This window comes from Pleurodeles waltl, chromosome 4_1, assembly GCF_031143425.1.
Source record: "Pleurodeles waltl isolate 20211129_DDA chromosome 4_1, aPleWal1.hap1.20221129, whole genome shotgun sequence".
Classification (NCBI taxonomy): domain Eukaryota; kingdom Metazoa; phylum Chordata; class Amphibia; order Caudata; family Salamandridae; genus Pleurodeles; species Pleurodeles waltl.
This window is the reverse complement of record NC_090442.1, coordinates 585530145-585543012: the sequence shown is the minus strand read 5'-3', so window position 1 is coordinate 585543012 and position 12868 is coordinate 585530145. Positions and strand designations below refer to the sequence as shown.

The window sequence follows — 12868 nt, the reverse complement described above, 5'->3', positions numbered from 1 at the left end:
ATCGCTCCAAATGCCTTCCCCATACCCAGTGTCCGAGCCAATTTTAAATTCTAAACTCCAAGTAATTGGCCATACAGACAGGTTTATTACATTTGGTTCTGATTTATTTCATAAGCACACTGTGAGAAAGTGGTTTATTAGTTTGAAATGCTGGGTGTCTACCACAAGTAATAAAGTCACTATTTCATTAGTTCCAGACAAAGGTTTCAGTTATTTAAATCTTAGCTCAACCTGTTAACTATTGGCGCATGGCTTACAGTCTTAATTTAGAGAAAATATGTAAAGCATTTAGAATTACCAAAAAGTCAAAAACACGTCACAATAAAAATCTCACTCCAGTATATCAAAAAAGAAAAATGTAACAAACAAAATAGCACAGAAATGAGAACATTCCAATAACAGGAATGACAGATATGAAGCTTTAAGTATTTAAGTGGGAGTGCCAAAGAAAGCAAACTGGCAATGGTGGTTAATGGTCGTGGTAGACTGGTACCTAGACACGATTTGAGGCTGACTGCAATGGAGTGCGGGTTGGATACACCAAGTAGATTGGCCCCACTGGGGCCTTGAAGTAGGGGAATTTGAAAATGTTTAGAAGACCCACTCTGAAAAGGGACTGTCATTTTTCTGAAGAAAGACTCTTCTCCACGAGGAACAAACCTGAAAATCAATCAGATGACGTGGAACTACAGCTTGGATACTTATCACAGTCGGTCCCCTTGAAGTTCAGGAGCAAATGTTTTAAAGAAGTTCACAAATTTAATTTGGTGTCCAAAGACCACAGAAATACACTCCCAAAGCCTTCAGGACTTTACGGGAAGCACTAAGGGACTCTCAGGGTGTGAGACTGAGGACAACAGCAAAGTCCAATCCAGGTACAGTTGCCACTGGTCTGCTGGGATTCTTAACAGGAATGTCCTTTTCAGCTTTTTATATTCCTGGTGCCACCCTGAGGATAAGTCTTAAGATCTTTGGAGATCTTTCCTGTCTTGAATTTAAAATGGAAGTGGATTCAATCGCCTCAGTTCATTCTCACAGGTCACAGAAGCCAAGTTCAGCAATCTGCCTGGTATCCTTTCGCAGGTCCAGAAGTGCTCTGATGAAGCTGGGAGAGGGTCCAGCTTTGTAGGGGTTACAAGTCTATGGGTGGGGGACATCCTCCAACGCTCCAAATTCCTCTGACCAATGGAGTAAAGGTGGCCAGTGCTTGACCTACCTGCCATCTTCAGCCACACTAAACATGGGCTCTGAAGCTGGGGTTATGAGTAGGGAGTGTACTATAGTAATCCTAGTGCCCTCCCGCAACTAACACTAGAATCCAGTATCCACAACAAACCTAGAGTCAGAAGTCAGGTAGGGCAAAAGCAAGGTCCTTCAACAACCAGACAGGACAAACACAAGAATTGTCATGGCATTCTGTTGGTTACCTTTTACGGGCTAAAATGTTTACATGTGCTTCAGACAGAAACATCATGCAAGATTTGATACTGTGGTGTTAACCGGAGAGGCACAGCCTCTAATCTACATATTCTACTAAGCTCAGAGGAGAAATCTCTGCCCATTCAGGTCAGCCTATTCTGTGCTCCAGGGAGGAGTTTCACAGCTGTACTCAGGATAAGCACAGCCTAGGAGTTGGCATACACTAATGCTTATTAGCCTTCAGACAGTTGAGGTGGGTAAAGGGTAACTTTCTAAGAGTTATTTTTCTTTAATATTTATTAAAAATCTAACTTCACCACTGAATTGGCTTTTAATGACTATTATAAATTTAGATTTTCTAGCTGGTCCCCTTCAAAAGGTACATTATTAATATTTTAATGTGTACTTATGTATATTCTACAAAGGACAGCTAAGCCTTTTAGGGTCTTGTCATTATAGGGACATGGTAAAATGTTAATACAATGCACCCTACCTTGTGGGCTGAAAGGCTCACATAGAAGTGACTTGCTAATATTTGATAGGGCGGTTTTTATCTATGAAAAAAATAGTTATTTTACCAGGTCACAGTGCAGGTTTTACACAGGAGCAGTCAGGCTCCAATGGTAGGCCTGAAGCCTTGTTTTCCTTTGTCACTTTAGTGGATGGCACAATAAGTGCTGCAGTCCACAGGTGGCATTTTAACTTTATATGCCATGGGCCAGCTTCTATACCATACTCTACAGCCTTACAATAGAGTTCAATATGCCAATTAGGGATTAGCCAATTTCTATATGTTTTAAGAGTCAGTAGCACATGCACTGGACATCAGTGTCCCAGTGTGTTAAGTCTAACAGCAGCAATAAAATTCAACAGAAAATGGGTGTGTTCACGTAAAAAAAAAAACATGTTCCCATAAACATCTTAATGTAGTTTAATAATAGTCATAGTAACAGAAAGGTCAACTAGGGTAAAGTGATACCTAAAAAGATAGGCAATAGAACCATTAATGAGAAACTGTGAATTTCAGTATTATATTTTGAAAAACAAAAACTTGAATGGAATGTGGCACATTTTTGTTGCTATTAGAGAAAAACAATCTTCGTGAAAGGACATAGTCATTCCAAATATATTATAATTATGGGAACTTAGTTCTTAGCTTCTTAATACACCCATTGTTAGGCCAGACCTTATTTAGTGAACTCAACATCTACACAGCCCTGAACAACTGATCAGGGGAACTTCAAGGTTTTCTTGGAATAAGGAACCCAACATGTACCCTCTCAGACTGATTGAAAAACGCAGGCAGCTAGAGACCCTTTCAATTGAGAAGAAAAGAGAGATTGCCGGATTTACATTTGGGTAGGCACTTAGCTCTGCCACTCTGAGAATGCTACTTTCAATTTCCATTCATGCATTACTTGTACAAGTAACTCAGGATAGACAAAGGTTTCCCTTTGTGTCACATGGTGCCAAAGCTCTTCCTGAAGTTGATATAGTTACTGTATGCCAAAATAAATAGTGCAGTGGTATGTGGGAAGTTAATGACCAGTTGTAATGGTCAGACTTAATCTTTGGCTCCAAAGCCTCACCTAGAAACAGCACAAGTCTAACTTGATCCCCAACATGCTAGATCCTGGCTCATCTTCTGTAAATCTGCAGAAATCACCAGTCCATCAAACTGTTTTAAAACCAGATAACAAGCTCCATGGGGGCAAATACCAGCAGAGTTGGTGGTTTGGACTGAGTAAGGCATCACTGTGCTTAGACTAAGATCGTTGAGCTCGAAGGCAGACAAATGCATTCACCAGGACTCGATAATACTGTTACTGCACAAAATCTGCACCTCTAGAGTGGGATGAAGCCATGCTGATGAGACACCAATGGGGCCTGACCAGCTGCACAAGATCAACACATCTGGATCTGCCTGCAAGTGGTGAGACTGAGACACATCTTGGGAGAGAGGACCAGAATCCTCATGCCCACAGTAGAAAAGCGCAAAGCTCTGCTACACATTTAACAAAGGGAGACTGACTACCCCCCACGGGAAGTAAATGCTAACTTAGGAGAAATCTACCCACCCAGCCATATGTCGTCCCATCAACTGATACGCCACTATCATTCTGGGTCACTATCACCAGCTGGGTGTGGTCATCTGGACCTCAAAGCAGACTAGAGGGCTACTATAGGTCATTGTTCCAGCTCAGAGGAAGACATCAACATGTGCAGACCTATGGAAACAGCTGTGCTACCATTTTGGTGTCCTTCTGGCCCCTTGAGGTAAACCTGTTGTAACTTACTAAGATCTTATCATTCAGGAGTGCACCCACCTGCCCTAATGTTTTCAGCTCACAGAGGCCTTTAAGCACTGGGAGACCTAAACCTGAACCAAAAGGATGACTTGCGGAGGATTAGCAACTTTGACTCCCAGGAGGCACAATAATTTGCCCTGCCCTGCATCAGGGTACCCACTTCAGTAGCTGAGATGGCTGAAAACGTTGACTTCACATTCGTCATTGTTCCCAGAACATTTAAACTGGCCTAACAGGCCTCCTTGATAGACTAAGAGCTGAAATTGCATAACTTAACCTGGCAAATATAAACACGATACTAAAATGCCTCTTATTTAACATGACCTTCCAGGAGCACAGAACAATAAACTTTAGGACACTGATCAGAAAGGCAGACATCAACTTTAACGACACAGGTAGTGAGTTACAGCATCTGATGGAAAGAGTGGAAGTGAGGTATAAACATAATTAACCATGTAATATTTTACCATAGCTTTAGTGACTTAAAGGAGAGGGTTTGCAACATGTAGGGTTACCTACTGTATTGGTTCTGCTTGAAACATTATTTTTATGGAAAAAATTCAGGGAAGACCATTAAGGTCATACTTGAAACTATTGTCACAGTAATCTGCACATAGAATGAATAGTGGAGAGCAACAAGGGCATCACTTAAAGAAAAGACCGTGGGAGATTAATTTGAGGACACGCTGAAAGTTCTGGAGTGGACACATTTCCAATCAATGAGGCTTAAAAGAGTATGGGGTCAAAAAAGCATTCATACAGCCTGCCATAAATCATCATCTCTATTTGCTAGTGACACATGAGAAATTAACTATTTACATGAAGAACAGTGTACAGGTACAGAAGTACAAGTTACTTACTTTCGGTAATGAAATATCTGGTAGAGACATTCTAGTTGAAGATTCCCTACCTTTGAATTTCCCCCAGGCATTAGACTGGATCTGGAGATTTTTCTTCGAGCAATACAATTGCGCATCAGTAGGTGTCGTCGGTCAACTCTGTGGGAGTTTTTGGCATCGTAGTCACCATGATGACATCAGGAGTAATACATAGAGGCCGCCTCAGCACAGGGACGTCAGTTCTTTTCTTTCCACGCCACGCGCTAGTCCGGAGAAGGGCTACCCTGGTCTCTTTTTGACCAATTTTGACTGTTTTGTCGAGTTTTCTAGTGAGTTTTTGGTGCACAGCCGATCACGATTGGCGTCTCCATCCGGAGGTGGCCCAAGCTCTCTTTCAGTTGTGGGGAGAGCCTTGGTTAGATCTGTTCGCCGCCGCAGAGAACAAGCAATTTCAGCTGTTTTGCGCATTGGAGTTTCCAAGTTTCCAAAATACTGATTAGATGCTTTAAATAGGTTTAACTTCTGAACACACGTCATGACCAAGATAAAGTCTGATACTTCCCTAGATGGCAATATACACATTGGAGAGGAGCCAAAAGCGTTTAATTGTAAAGCCTGGCGATCTCCATTACGCAGCAGGAAAAAGAATGACTAACCCAAATCTATCTATAAGGACACAGAAATTCCACAGATACCCCAACTGCTGCCTGGCTTGTTTAAGGGGTTTCTAAATCCCACAGGCTTTTAATAATCCAGCACTAATCTATTATAATTATCTGCCTGAATATTATTGGTTTCCCTTTTCTGAGGTGAGAAAGGAAGTTTATGATCACCAAATCAATGTATCTTTAATTCCAAATGATTTCTTAACAATCCACTATTGGACTGCCTGGTTATTCACTGGCAGAAATTATAATGCTCTGTCAGGTGGGGAAAGAGAACATTTACATGATTTTATTATTTAGTTTGCTTATGTGCCTTCGTATCAGTTCATGATATTTATTAAAAGTTTATGCCTAAAATAAATTCCGATGGATATTATTAATAAGATATGTAAGGAAAAGCAGTGGCTGAGAACAGAAACGTCTGCCATGTGCTAATACCCCCTTAACATCTATGTCTGCCCTCTAATGGACTCTGTAGAAACTATTGGGACGTATTTGGTGTCATATGTAGAAGCCATTCAACTGACTTTGTCATCCTCAATAGAGGAAGGGAAGGTCCCCTTAATTTCAGGAAGTGTATTACATCAGTGGTACAATGGATGAATTTCAACTGCCAGAAACTGAATGACAATAAAACTGAAGTTTTAACTACTGGCAAACATTCCTTGGTTTGAGGACCTCGTTGGTGGCCTTTGGTACTAGGACAACACCCGGACCAAAACTTGTTGTGAAGAACTCTGGAGTCTGGGTTGATAATTTGTGGTTCAAAATACACTTTATTAAGGTGATAACATCTTGCTAGAAGCCTAAAGAAAATCCTTGAGAAGTTTTCCTTTTCAATTCTGAGGAAGATTGTGCAGGCCTTAATCATATTGCACTTAGATTATTGCAACATTTTGTATCTTAGCATTTCCAAGTATGCTAGGAACAGTTTGCAAATTATAGAAAAAATGCTGCTGTCAGGCTGCTATGCCATGTGCTTTCCACTCATTCGGTCTCCAATCAGCTTCGGTCTCTACATTGCCTCCCTGTTGAGAAGCACATTCAGTTTAAGACGTTGTGTGTTACTCATCACATGCTTAATAACTATGGCTTGTCAACCCTCAATTCTGTCCTCCAACTGTATTGTCCCACAAGGTGTTTGAGATCGTCTGATTTCAACCTGGCTTTGATAGCGCTGTTTGAGATAGTGAGGTAGGAAGGAAGCTTGTTTTGCTGTATGGGGTCAAGGTTGTGTAATAAACTTCCAATCAGCCTGCATAGCAATACAAACTACTTTTCTTTCAGGAAGCAGCTCAAGACATAGTAGTTTAAGCCTAAAACGTCAGGGTCTTGTTCTTGCTGTCTGCATTTGGTGCACTGGGAAGCCCTTGTACGTAATAAATTTGTGCAACATTACATATTATAACATAACAATTACTATATGGTATTGTATATAAATAAAAATTAAGAAAGAGCAATTATGACAAAATTGTCAAACATTGATCATAATGTTGCTTAAACTATAAGAGATTTAGATGAATCCATGTATAATTGGTGATAAATTGCCAAGCAGTTTCTAAAAAAATGTCATGCCTTGATAATATTTTGGGGACCATATGCTAATACAAATTTAAGCTCATTGTCTACTATGTGCCTCTAAAAGAGCTGATTCGGAAACATGTTGCCTGTGGGAGGAGGGCGTAATGGTAGAATAAACGTTAAGTTTGAGAGAAGCGCCAGTAGCCACTATGCTTAGCAAAGCAGAACTCACGGATTAGGCAAATTACTGTGTAAGAGATAAAGTGGGTGTAAATCACAGACCATTACAGTAGCTCTGTGCAACACATCTAAAGCCCAAATTTAAGGTTGCCTCACTGAATAAATCAAATTTACATTCAGATGAAATGGCAGATGATCCTTGCACAGCTTAGAGATCTAAATACTTGGAAAAGGCCCACCCGTCCCTAGGAAAAGTAGCCAAACTTAGGAGACAAAACCTAGCAGGTTTCCTCTCCTTCATTAAAAAAATGTTTTATTGGACGGAGTGGGGTGTAAGTCCTTAAGACGTCTATTTGAAAACGTGTTTATGGACACCATGGAATATTGATTCTAGCCTCTGGCTTGCTCAAGGAACAGAAAGTCTATTTTCTGAATAGCTATGCACCAAACAAATCTTATCCATTATTCATGCAGGTTGCATGAATGGAACTGTAAGTCTCTGGCACATCTTCAAACACAAGCCAGGGACACAAATGTGCCTCAATACTCAAGTTAAGGCAGACCCACAAACTGACTACCTGCTTATTAGCCTTCTAAAGGTTTGTCAGACTGCTCAGCTGTGGGGCAGGCTTTTTAGGACTTTAAAGTCATAGCACAAGTAGAATATCTTTGTGATAAAAAGAAAGCAGAGCAGCCCTAGCTCTGCAACGGCAACATATCTATATCAGTTGTAAACTGGAACACCAAATGTATGGCTAAATTAACAACCGTTCAACGAGAAAACTTTCACATACAATGGTTGTTATTTTCACAGACTGGGTTTTCTAGTGACCAAATCCCCTACTCTAGTGGCCACATCTGATTTTCTATATTTAAATATGAGCACTGTCTTATGCTACATACATTACCCAGACTGAATACCCATGGGATAGCGGGCCAAATTATATTTGACACAATGAGGGGAACTAGCTGTCTTATCTGGACAAACTAATCATTTGAAAATGAATGTAATCCTCCTATCTCATGTATGCCCCGAAGATGATCCCTCACTGACTAAACAGCCCATTCCTGATTATCTAGTTAATGCTTTTACAAGATTTCTTTCAAAGGATAAGAAATGTAGACCTACAGATGAGCATAAAAGAAAGGGTACTCAGAATCCATTTTGTGTCGGCTTCTGATAGAGAGGTCAACTCTTCATAGTAAAACATATCCAAGAAAACAACAAATGGCTTATTAGATTGAAAACACATGGAACAGGGCTCGGCTACCAATTTATCCCTACTCTTTTGAGCATCTCTTCCCCGACAGTCTCTCCTGGAGAGGTTAGATCCACCCTTCGGTTTGTGCTACATACAAAATCTATTGAGTACACTGAACAGAGTCTAAGTGCTATGTGATGTAAATATATTCATATCACCACCAGTAGTCTACAACTTAGTCTTCCTACAAAATTTGCAAGACAAAGGTTTTCATAGTTGAAAAATGAAGTGCTTGAATAGCCTTGGGCTGTTAACTTCCAACAGGAAATTCATTCCATTCCAAGATCTACATGTAGCATGATTCTTGAAATAGTTAGATTACCTCTGACATGCGCAGGTGAAACCCTACATGAAAAAGGGCTTTTTTGATTTCTAACTCCTAAACCCCACTGCTCCAACCTCTATAAGAACACACGCCCATCCCTCTTACCTTATGTAGCCCCTCCCCCATTTTGGAAGAACAATTGAACATTTCCAGAAATTGGACAGATTGAATGACAGGCTATTGAAACTGGTAAAGCTGTTACAATTTGTGAAACCTTACCACAATTCTTAAACTGGTGGGCAATTCCATGGTTTTGAAACAGAGGGCCGCACCAGAGTTATAAAAGCTTTTAAGAAACCAGGATTCTAACATTGGTCGACATGCTAGGATGCTGAAAATTAGAGAGATGTAATAAAAGTATAACACAAATCAATGTTGTGTTGCTAACTAGTATTTCTGACGTTGCTAAAAATATTGATTTATTGAGAGGGTGCCACATGCTGATAATTTTCAACAATACTTGTCTCATGTATCAAAATGCTTTGAAATGTGATTTACATATAACTATTTGCCTGCAAACCTACCATGCCAACAGCTCTCTTAATAGGAATAGCCTCTTGCACTCCCTGAATTACATGCATAGTCACACAGATTTACAAAAATGTAGTAACCTCACAATTCATAATCTAAAATAAGATTCACCAAAAAATATTGAATGTGGGATTTATATTAATACCGAAATCTATCAATTTCGACATGCATTAAGAATAATATAGAAGCCCTACGTGATAAAAACACATTTCCACTTATTGAGTACATTTCTCAACATTAATTTGTTTAAACGAGGTGTGTGGAACTCGCCCGCAGGGGAGAAGAAATTATATCTTGGCCTTGTGGTTAGGACTGATGGCATAAAGAGGTCCAATACAGATTAATGAATGACCTTTTGGAAAAGGGCTCTGCACAAAGAGTGTCTGGGACAGGTCAGGTCAGATAGTGTTAGTAGGCACAGGTGATGGTTTATAAAAGCCCTCATCTGAGCTCAATTAAGGTCTCACTCAGAGGGTGGTTTGTTGTGAGAACATGTTGATACACTGTTGGTTCTTGGAAGGGTGTCAGGGAGATTTAATTTATATTATATTGAGTTAAAAGCCAGCTAAGTGAAACAATATGTACACTGCAAAACACAAGTAGGGAGGTATCTACGCAGCAAATGTTTGTAAGCAAGTAGAAAATGGCTATTCTTCGCTCATAGAAAGACAAATGTGAGGGGGCTAAATTCACGTGTGAAGAGACACAAAGGTGGAGATAAATACAGAAAGTGAAACTAAAAGTAATATGTTTGTAAGAAACTCACCTTGCCATGGTGAGGTTAAATTGTTTACAATTTCCACTTACTTATTAAGCTGAAGACGAGAAACAAGCATTTGCAATGCAGTAGGTCTCGCATTTGTGGGAGTTAGAGATATTGGGCGTTGTAAATGACAATGTCTTTTACCTATGTGTTTTCCTTTGGAGCGTAGGGGATGTATGCAAGGTGCCACAGCAACCCTCCCAGGCCTGTCGCTGCAGGAGAGAGGACACAACAAGGCCACCATCTTGGGAATGTTTTGCCTCATTCCTACAGACTGGCTGTGATACCCTAGAGATGCAACCCTTTCTAGTGTGTTTACTTAAACTTTTATAGCACCAAACAAGCCACAAAGTAGCACCTTCATGGCATTTAACCTTGAGAATGAGGGGTCAAAAGAGGTAGGAGCAAAGAAAAGGGGACAGTCATATTTCTGTGTGTTAAACTTCTAAAGGAATTATTCCTCTACATTGGCAGTACCAGCCTAACTTTTAAAAACATTGGCTGTATACAAAGAGAATAACAGAAGAGGCAGCTTAACCGAACAGGAGGCTTCAAATGTGTGCAGATTGGTGAAACAGAGCTTCAGTGGTAGATGGGCCGACAGGTTAGTTTCCAGAGGTGCGACATCCGTGACCTTGGGTCAGTGTTTTTAATGGAAATACATAAGGGCTCGTACTCTGTATTCATTTCAAACACTGCCTTGGATTAATAGTCTTATGACAGCCCTCGTCTCAGGACTGGACTCTGTAGAACAGATACGTGTACCTGAATCTCCTGGGCCTTGACAGTGCCTTATCTGTGTATACATTTGTGCATTGGCTGGTAGTTTTGAAGTCAGAATCATCTTTGTTGGTGTGGCTACTCAAAATTTGAAGTCTGGCCTTGCCATCTGGACCACTCAAAGTAGAGCAGGAAGCCTGGGTTCGGACGACAGAGTGTTTTTTTCGCCTACACCAGTGGTACCCAGTGAGGCTCCTACAGGGCTGGTTTATGGACAGTTTTCAGGCTATGAAAAGGATTCAAATGTATTGTTTTTTTTTTTAGGAATCCAAGGTAGATCCAGGACCGTGTCAGAGTTTCTTGATACCCACATAAGATAAATTACTTAAAAATAATCTATATGGAATTTATTTACACAGTGGTTAGCCTGCAAGCCTGGCATGGATCCTACCAGTTGTCTTATACACACACAGAAAAAAAAAAACTTTAGTCACAACAACACATTTAGGTTACGGAAGTACAAGCAGTGGCTCATCCTGGTGGCCACATTTTGTGAAACAGTTCTCCTGTTTAAAACATCTCCTGCCCATAGAGTCTTTACTGTTACTGTCCAGGACTGACTTTGAGATGTAGTCCTTGGGGTGTGTATCCATATAAACAGACACATGTACAGGGAGTGCAGAATTATTAGGCAAGTTGTATTTTTGAGGATTAATTTTATTATTGAACAACAACCATGTTCTCAATGAACCCAAAAAACTCATAAATATCAAAGCTGAATATTTTTGGAAGTAGTTTTTAGTTTGTTTTTAGTTTTAGCTATGTTAGGGGGATATCTGTGTGTGCAGGTGACTATTACTGTGCATAATTATTAGGCAACTTAACAAAAAACAAATATATACCCATTTCAATTATTTATTATTACCAGTGAAACCAATATAACATCTCAACATTCACAAATATACATTTCTGACATTCAAAAACAAAACAAAAACAAATCAGTGACCAATATAGCCACCTTTCTTTGCAAGGACACTCAAAAGCCTGCCATCCATGGATTCTGTCAGTGTTTTGATCTGTTCACCATCAACATTGCGTGCAGCAGCAACCACAGCCTCCCAGACACTGTTCAGAGAGGTGTACTGTTTTCCCTCCTTGTAAATCTCACATTTGATGATGGACCACAGGTTCTCAATGGGGTTCAGATCAGGTGAACAAGGAGGCCATGTCATTAGATTTCCTTCTTTTATACCCTTTCTTGCCAGCCACGCTGTGGAGTACTTGGACGCGTGTGATGGAGCATTGTCCTGCATGAAAATCATGTTTTTCTTGAAGGATGCAGACTTCTTCCTGTACCACTGCTTGAAGAAGGTGTCTTCCAGGAACTGGCAGTAGGATTGGGAGTTGAGCTTGACTCCATCCTCAACCCGAAAAGGCCCCACAAGCTCATCTTTGATGATACCAGCCCAAACCAGTACTCCACCTCCACCTTGCTGGCGTCTGAGTCGGACTGGAGCTCTCTGCCCTTTACCAATCCAGCCACGGGCCCATCCATCTGGCCCATCAAGACTCACTCTCATTTCAACAGTCCATAAAACCTTAGAAAAATCAGTCTTGAGATATTTCTTGGCCCAGTCTTGACGTTTCAGCTTGTGTGTCTTGTTCAGTGGTGGTCGTCTTTCAGCCTTTCTTACCTTGGCCATGTCTCTGAGTATTGCACACCTTGTGCTTTTGGGCACTCCAGTGATGTTGCAGCTCTGAAATATGGCCAAACTGGTGGCAAGTGGCATCGTGGCAGCTGCACGCTTGACTTTTCTCAGTTCATGGGCAGCTATTTTGCGCCTTGGTTTTTCCACACGCTTCTTGCGACCCTGTTGACTATTTTGAATGAAACGCTTGATTGTTCGATGATCACGCTTCAGAAGCTTTGCAATTTTAAGAGTGCTGCATCCCTCTGCAAGATATCTCTCTATTTTTGACTTTTCTGAGCCTGTCAAGTCCTTCTTTTGACCCATTTTGCCAAAGGAAAGGAAGTTGCCTAATAATTATGCACACCTGATATAGGGTGTTGATGTCATTAGACCACACCCCTTCTCATTACAGAGATGCACATCACCTAATATGCTTAATTGGTAGTAGGCTTTCGAGCCTATACAGCTTGGAGTAAGACAACATGCATGAAGAGGATGATGTGGTCAAAATACTAATTTGCCTAATAATTCTGCACTCCCTGTATATTCCTACAGACACAGGGCGGCATGGTGAAGCACTGAGAGGAACACTAGTAGTGCCTGAAGGAGGGAGGGAATTTTTTCAGTTTTGAAGTCTTTTGTC

The 12868-nt window shown here is 40.7% G+C and overlaps 1 protein-coding gene across 2 annotated transcripts in view; it reads right to left on the bottom strand.

Annotated features, from left to right (window-relative positions):
- The window catches only part of MRPL42 (mitochondrial ribosomal protein L42), a 159810-nt gene that overhangs the window by 42393 nt on the left and 104549 nt on the right, over positions 1 to 12868 (bottom strand). The window lies entirely within an intron of this gene.